The sequence below is a fragment of the Oncorhynchus nerka genome, linkage group LG19 (genome assembly GCF_034236695.1).
Source record: "Oncorhynchus nerka isolate Pitt River linkage group LG19, Oner_Uvic_2.0, whole genome shotgun sequence".
Classification (NCBI taxonomy): domain Eukaryota; kingdom Metazoa; phylum Chordata; class Actinopteri; order Salmoniformes; family Salmonidae; genus Oncorhynchus; species Oncorhynchus nerka.
The window spans coordinates 29898367-29906827 of NC_088414.1; the positions used below are offsets into that span (position 1 = coordinate 29898367).

At 41.7% G+C, this 8461-nt stretch overlaps 1 pseudogene; it reads right to left on the reverse strand.

The window, feature by feature from the left end:
- Nucleotides 1-6366, reverse strand: part of LOC115101359 (spectrin beta chain, non-erythrocytic 1-like) — a 103303-nt pseudogene extending 96937 nt beyond the window's left edge.
- Nucleotides 6367-8461: the final 2095 nt, after the last annotated feature.

The following is an 8461-nucleotide window of genomic DNA, read 5'->3' on the forward strand; positions in this document are numbered from 1 at the left end:
AATGCCCAGAGAACGGAGCAGATCAATATTATAGAGGACGGACCTGGATAATCATGAAAATCGCTCAAAATTCTCCACATCGGACAAGCAATAACTGAAGCTACAGTAGGGCTGGGCTATATGACCTAAAAATCAAATCTCCATTTGTTTTCTAACTTATGGGCGATTCACAATATACAGTACCAGTCAAAAGTTTGGACACACCTACTCATTCAAAGGTTTTTCTTGATTTGTACTATTTTCTACAATGTAGAATAACAGTGAAGATCAAAACTATGAAATAACACATATGGCATCAAATAGTAACCAAAAAAATGGTTAAACAAATCTAAATATATTTTATATTTGTCAGAATGGTGGGTGTAACTGGTGTATGCAGTCAGGTGCAGGAGAGCAGAGAATAGGGAGCAACGTAACTTCACTCAGAATAATGAATGGTGCAAGGTAAAACAATACACTTGCCCAAACACAAACACACGAACATCAACTTTTTAGAAATAGCACCAATCGAAATAACCAGTCACCAGCATTACCGAACATGACATAAAACAATCCCGCACAACACCATGGGGGAAACAGAGGGTTAAATACATGAACAATAATTAGGTTGTGATACAGCCTGGATTCGAACCATAAGACCCACTAATAATTAAATGATTTTATCAAAATAGTTCAACCTGTTTTTTTTTTGCAATAGTCACTGATCTGGCTTTCAAGTCTATTAAATGCCATTTTTTGTTACAAATGTAACTAGAACCATGCATAATGCACATTCACTAATAATGACTAACTTCTGGTAACAGGCATTAGGCTATAGAAAATTAACACAGGTCTCATCAACAATCTCTCAAGCCCAGGTACTAGTGATTAGCCAGCTAATCTTTATATTTCAAGTTTAGCCAACTTGGATCTATGTACTAGCTAACAAGGTTGAACAGTTGAATTGTTATTACCTCTCTGTCGGTCTCCAACGGTTTGAAAAGCATGTTAGCCTGTCCACTTTGTTCAGATGTTGAAATCAAGTGGCCTACCTTGTTTCTCGAAATGAGAATGAGTTGTATAATAATTGTGTTTTATGTTTATTGGACATTTATAAAACACAGACTAGACAGCTAGTATAACAGTCTTTGAATAAAATAATGCTAGCGGTACCCGTGCGACAAACTGAGCATTCATTTTCCAGAATCAATGTTCATTGATACTCCCATTTTAGTAGTGTCTGTTCTGTGTGGAATCTGAGTAGTTGAGACACTAAAAGGGTAGAGTTAGAAAAGGTAACTTGTCCTCTTTTACAGTAAAATAATGTCTCTGTGTTTCAGTGTCCATATGACCCATGCTGTTTGACCAAACCTCAAATTTAAATAGCGAGGTGAGACCACTTGTCAGAGAGAAAGATGTGATCTCTCAGCTGTGTTGGTGTGAGAGGCAGGGGGAGGGGCTTGGTGTGTGTAAACCCTAGATATCACTCGCTAAATTATATCCAAAATAAACCCAATGCATTTCTACGGGCTTATTTTGGACCTGAGCTTGTCGCCTGCCTTCCAGGCTTTGGGACAACTACTCCCATTGTTAGGTCGGAGATGCATCTCTTCCTTATATACAGATCTCTGGTGTAAATGGGGAGGTGCACACAGCACCGAAAGAGACAATACAAAAAATACAACACGAGGCCAAGCGGACAAACGCTCATAAAAACGATAAATAGCAAAACCTTGTTTCTTGCGATACAGGCATTTGGAATATCGTGTGAAAACATATATCAAAGTCTATTAACTGGAATTTATCGCCCAGCCCAGACTGAAGCTATCTTTCATTGCTCTACAGTGGGTAACAGAAATGACATGACTGTGCAATAGGCTAATTATATAGTGACTGGCCAGGAGTTGAGCATTTAGGCTACATTCCAATACAGGAGTCAAGTTTAGTGTGAAGCTATTTGTCTGATCTTGACTTCAGTATTGTTCATATAGGCCAATCAGTGCCAATTTCTTTGTGGCCTGACCCACCGCAATGCAATTACAAACCTTGAAAGCACCCCCGCTCTTTAATAGACATCTGTTATATGGCCCCATATGGACTGTCACTTTGAGAGAAGCTATGGTCTTTAAACCAGTGAGCTCACTACTCTCATCCTCTCGATCACCCTCCCTTACTGTACTGTGTTTGAATGAGTAATTTAGCCAATCTGTCAGAAGTCAGTCATGGGATGTTGTCTAAAGCACTCCTTCACAGTCTTGTGACCTTCAACACAAATACCACAGGGCCCGGGTCATGAGACGTATAGGGAAGGTCAGGGTCAGGGTTGGCTCTCCACTTGGGTAACAGACCTTTAGCCTAATCACAGTCACTGAGAACCTCACAGATTCTAATATGGGTTCATTCATCAGATTTCCCTACAGTCAATCATCAGCCTGAGCTCTGGATACACCATGTACCAGCTCTGAACCTCAGGCCCTTCTCCATTTAAGGCAATGTGCACCCTATCAGCTGGACATTGTTGCTTCTTTACTTGAGATGGCTCAAGTAAAGCATGGACTCCAGAGGAAAAAAGAAGGAATCACAAGGCCCAAGGATGTGTCCACAACTTGCAAAATATTCCAACCCCCTTCGCTCACCCACTCTATCAAGAGTGGCAAAACTCCTGCCTGTCTTGGATAACTGGACGGATGATGTGGGAGACAAACTTATACCACCATCTAAAAAACAAAGCAAATTGTTAGAGGACCGCATTTCCCACTACAGCCAAGCTCAATACAAGAGACACGTTGCAGAACGACACAGTACAATGTAATCTAACTTGAGGCAACCCATCTATGAAATGCTTAGGCCTAAACCTAAAACAATCCCATCCTTAAACACGAATGAGTCTATATAATAACAGCCCACCACTGCTACCTCCCATACAGTAGCAGTCTTCGATAGAAGTTGTGTTTCAGCACTACTTATTAAAGACAGAAGGATATCACAGCTCATAATGAGACCAAGCATAGGCTTCTCTATGACAGATCATGAAACACCCAAGAAGCTCCAGTAGATAGCAAGGGCCTTGAAAATGAATCCCTCTAGTCAATGAGCATCATCTAGAGTAGACAAGTAGAGATGAGTAGTGTAGAGTAGTGTCAAGTAATTATAAAGGATGATTTATTGAAGCATTATGGAAAGCCCAGTGAACCAATGACTCAATACAAAACCCCAACCAGGAGGACATCACTCTGTCCTCAAGTAGTCTACGCCTGCAGGTATTCATGTCTTTTCCACCTCTTCAATTTGTTTAAATTTGCTGTGATTGTGGACTATTGACCACACATTGGTACATCATCCACATTCAATCTTGAAAAAAACCAAACAACTTGAGATGATGTCAGAACAGCTATCTTCATTGAGCAGATTATAATGAATCCTGCTGAAGAGGCTGAGAGCAACACTCAAATATCAAGAGGTGCTCGAGTTGATTCAACCACCAAATTCTAAAACCAAAGAATAGGGGAAAACTGTAGGCTATTTGCCTTTTATCTCAATGGCAGACTGAAGCCTGTACTTTATGTTTAAAATGAGTAATTGTTGCCTCAAGACCTGCACATTGGTTCCCACTAGTTAACCCAGCCACAAAGTGGCCACATCGTTCAAATACATGAAGACAAAAATGTGCTTTTTGGTCTTAATTAAAGGTTTGGCATGAGGTTAGCAGGGGAGCAAATGTTTTGATTATGGTTAGCGTTCTGTTTAATATCAGATTTTAATGAGAGAAATAGCTAGGATTTATGCTTTTCTGGCTGTGTTAACTAATGACGAGTGATGACCCTGCACATCTGATAAGGACAATAACATTTGGAAAATTTGGTTGACTGCAGCACAATGATCCTGTGAGTGGCAGGAGTTGAAACAAGCTTGTATAGGAGGGATTTTGAGCATCAGCACTATGGGGGGCACACAGCTAGTGATTTCCAACCATCCATCCATTCCTCGTCCACCCTAGGTAGGCAACAACTGGAGGACACTCATCTGTCCAATAGCCTATCAACAGATCTGAAGTAGTCACTAGCTCTCTCAACAAAAGCATATAAATGTATAGAATAAACAGGTTACCAACAGCATGACTAATAGCCTAACTTCAAGCTAGTCATAAATTCAAACATGCAATCAAAAATAAGAAACATTGGCAATTAGGCTCAGTGATGCACCACGTAAATATTTCATTTCACAAATCTTGAACAAGCCAAACACCAACGGCTGGGCTACATCCATCTAGATTACACAATACTGTACTCATAAAACTGTTAGAGTAGAAAATAGTTGGTCTGTCTAGGCTTGGGACCCCAAAGGTATGCTTCTGAAAGATACAGGATAGCTTTGCTATAAGGTGGTTTTTGCTGTTGGTCCATAAAGGTTCACCGTAGGTGGTCAAACAGTCATAATCATACCTCAAATGGTGACTAGAATTTAACTGACAAAACACCGGTTTAGTTTCCTACTAAATCATAAATGTGGTGTTTTCATAACATTATCTTATTTACGCTACTGCATGCCTCTAAACTGATGCTCTTCATACAGGAAACAAAGGTTCTGTCCAGGAAAAATTACTTGAAGGAAGGAGGTGGACATCAATAAACCACTTAAGCATTATACATTGAACAAAAATATAAAAGCAACTTGTAAAGTGTTGGTCTTATGTTTATTGGGCTGAAATAAAAGATCCCAGAAATGTTCCATATGCACCAAAAGCTTATTTCACTCAAATTCTGTGCACAAATTTTCTTACATCTGTTAGTAAGCATTTATCTTTTGCCAAGATAACCCATCCACTCGATAAGTGTGGCATATCAAGAAGCTGATTAAACAGCACAGTCATTACACAGGTGCACCTTGTACTGGGGCCAATAAAAGGCCACTAAAATGTGCAGTAAAACGATTTCTCAAGTTTTGAAGGAGTGTGCAATTGGCATGCTGACTGCAGGAATTTCCACCAGAGATATTGCCAGGAAATTGAATGTTCATTTCTCTACCATAAGCCACCTCCAAAGTCGTTTTAGAGCATTTGGCAGTACGTCTAACCGGCCTCACAACCACAGACCACATCATCTGGGGGGGGGGGGGGGGGTGCTGAGCAGTATTTCTGTCTGTAATAAAAACCTTTTGTGGGGAAAAACTCATTCTGATTGGCTGGGCCTGGCTCCCCTGCCCAGTCATGTGAAATCCATAGTTTAGGGCGTAATGAATTTAACTCAATCGACTAATTTCCTTAAATGAACTGAAACTCGGGAAAATCGTTGCGTTTATATTTTTGTTCAGCATATATATAGACTTAACAAGCATGCAGGCCAGCTATCTTGCAAATAATGAAATTGTTTATAGTTTATAATATCCACAGGCAAATAACAGTGCAATAGTGAGCCAGCAGCAGATACCTGGGTGCCCCCAGAGAATAATTATGGTGTTGTTTGTTTGTCCTCGTGAGACAGCGCAAAAGCCAGGGTTACCCATAAATACGAATGACATTTCAAAACTCCTATGAAGCTCGTCCAGCAGAATATTTACTAAGGTGTACTAACATTTAATGAAAACGTTTAATATAAGCACCGTGTATGAATTTGAGGGTCAGGTATGAACGAAACATTTATTGAGAGCGAGACAGTTACGTTGGCTAATGTCATGTTCAGCGGGACATCAGATAGTGACACACAGGCAGCCTCGATCCAGAGAGGACAAGAGGAGCTGGCTAGTCATCAAGCTAACTGGCAAACACCGACTCAAACAAAGCCAGTCAACACACAGCATGGCGAGGTGGCCAATAGAAGATACCTTGTTAGCTAGTCAATTTGAGAGCCAATGTTTTATTACTGTATGGATAATATATTTGAAAATAATGTGTCATTTTAAAAAGGGCATCCCAATAACGTCTTTACCTGAACATTAGGATTTGCCCATGTCTGCTAGCTAGCTAACGTTAGCTGGTTGGTGGAGGTGGTGTTGTTTGAGGAAAAATAATCACGCTTACCCGTTCTCGTTGTTTATCTTCGTTAGTGGGAGACTCACTATATTTTTTACCGCGTCACTGATAACATATAACACTAACAGACATATGGTCTCTGGTTACTGGCATTAGTGACTTAATTCAATGTTAATGATAATGTTTAAAATCCCAGTTGACAGCGCATTTTTGTTAAATCCGCATCCTTGAATAAGAGCTGTTCACGCTGATTGTGCAGCGCAGCGTGTTACGAAACATAAGCAGCCTTAGCACCTGACATAATAAAGGTAAAGCAATGTTGGTACAAAGGATATCAAAAATAATGTATAAATCGGCATCAGAGAGATGTCCTTAGCTTCCTATTCCTCCTAACAAACCTCCGACGGTCGTCCACTACTCCAGTTCGTTCAACAGGGAGAAAGAAAATAATGAATGATGGGGAGGGGGAGGGTGGGGGGCTGAGCCTTCTCAGTCAATCACATTCAAATACTGTATAGACACTCTCAAAGGCTCCACACAATAGCAGCGGTTGCGCGTGCGGTGGGTTCCTTGTCAGTGGAGCTGTCCCTGGTGCTATCACTGGTTCATAATACCAGGCTAATTCCAACCTTACAGTCGAAATATTGGGGTCATTTGTGGGCCCCATGCATACACGGTATCCTTTCTGCAAATGTGAACTTGAGAAACATTACGTTTTTGATGGTGGCGGATGAATATTTTAGCTAGGCCTACATAATACTGCAAGTGTAGTGAGGTAGGCTACAAATTGCGAATGTAACTCACGTATTGGGACCCCAATCGTGTAATTCTAACGAGCCTACATCGATATGATCCTCCTGGCAAGTATATGTTTATTAATCGGACATTTAGTCAATTTATCCCTCCAACCTCCTTAGAAATAGAAACGGAACAATATAGCTCTATATTAGCGGTACACCTCCATAGACTAGTGTGTGAATGTACAGCATGAGAAACACAAACCGTATTTAAGAAAATCTTTCAAGGACAGAACATGACAAAAGAAAGCTAGGAAAACTATTGTACAGAGACCTATGTGCAGGATATGCAAGGATATCACTGTATTGAAGAACATCTTTCAAGTCCAGAACATGAGCAACCAGTTTAAAAATTACTGCAGACAGACAGAGAGGGGCAGAACTTGCTCCAATGTATAAAGGGAAAGGTATAAGATATGGCACAACTATGTTTTTGACAAATAGTAGGAGCACACTCTACTAGGAGCACTCCTACTTTCTCTAGTAGGAATACACCTACATTACATATGTGTGTGTCAGTGTGGCCAAAATAGTCTAAACAAAACAATGATCCAACTTTTCTCTATTGTCCCCGTGTTGGTATGTTGGTCAATGGGACCCTTGTGTATGTCTGTGAACTATCTCCCACTTCTCTCCATTCTAAGCTTATTACAGCCTTATAGTGCAGTGAATAGGAGATGAGCGATGACTCAAACGGATGTCTGTTTGTGTGTGTGTTGTGCTGGGCAGGGGGCTGGGGCTGAGATCTAACAGCGGGGGGTGAAGAGTCAAATCTACCAGTCTGTCCAGGCTTTAGAAGATGGGGTGGCAGGAGGGGAAGGCCTCAGGGCTAGACATTCCCCATCTGGACTCTCCCTCTACATCAACAGGACTGACACAGAGTCAGAGAGAGTGACCCAGCACTCATCTATCTGAAGCTGGAATAGGGGTGTGTGTGTGTGTTTTTTTTTTTTTAAGAGGTAGGGTTTCAGATGTTTTCAGAAGATGGACATGGGCCTGTCCAAACCTTAGACAACCATGCTGTTCTACCTCCAAGGTGCTATAGACTGAAACAAATCCTTGCATTTTACAAGTATTCAGTAGAGCCTCCCAACCTTTCATAGCCACCCCAGTCCATTCCTGCCTCTGTCCCACCCCTACCTGCCCCCCTTTTTACCAGAGGGCCCATCCACAATCCACTGTGACAAAGGGAAAGAGCTGAGTGCAGGATATCAGGGTGCAACTGGCAGCCAGACACTGGTCGGCACAGTGCTTACACAGGGGTGCTTTCTGCAGATTGCAGCAGTTTGAGCTAAACCCCCCTCTGTCCACTCACTATGGACAGGACCTAGAGGGGGAGCGGGAGGAGAAGGGCATCATGAGTGTTAGGGATGGGGTGGGGTCTGGGTAGTCAAAATCAATCATTGTTGTTTGTTACTTAGACGGTTTGTTTTACACACCATTTTCATTTTGCTGTCCATGATCACAGCACATGGTTTGCTCTCATAATTAGTGTGTCTATGTTTTTGTGTGTATGTGTGTGTGCAGTTGATAATCCCATCCTCAGGCAGGGCATTTGAAGCATGTGACTCCAGCCCTGACCGTTGCAGGGCCCACCACGCTGCTTAGGCCCCTCAATCACCTGTGGGCCTAACTGCTGCAGCTAACCCCAGGAGAGGGGTAGGAAATGGATGTACAGTATATAAAGAGAGTGAGACACAGGAGGAGACAGGGAGGG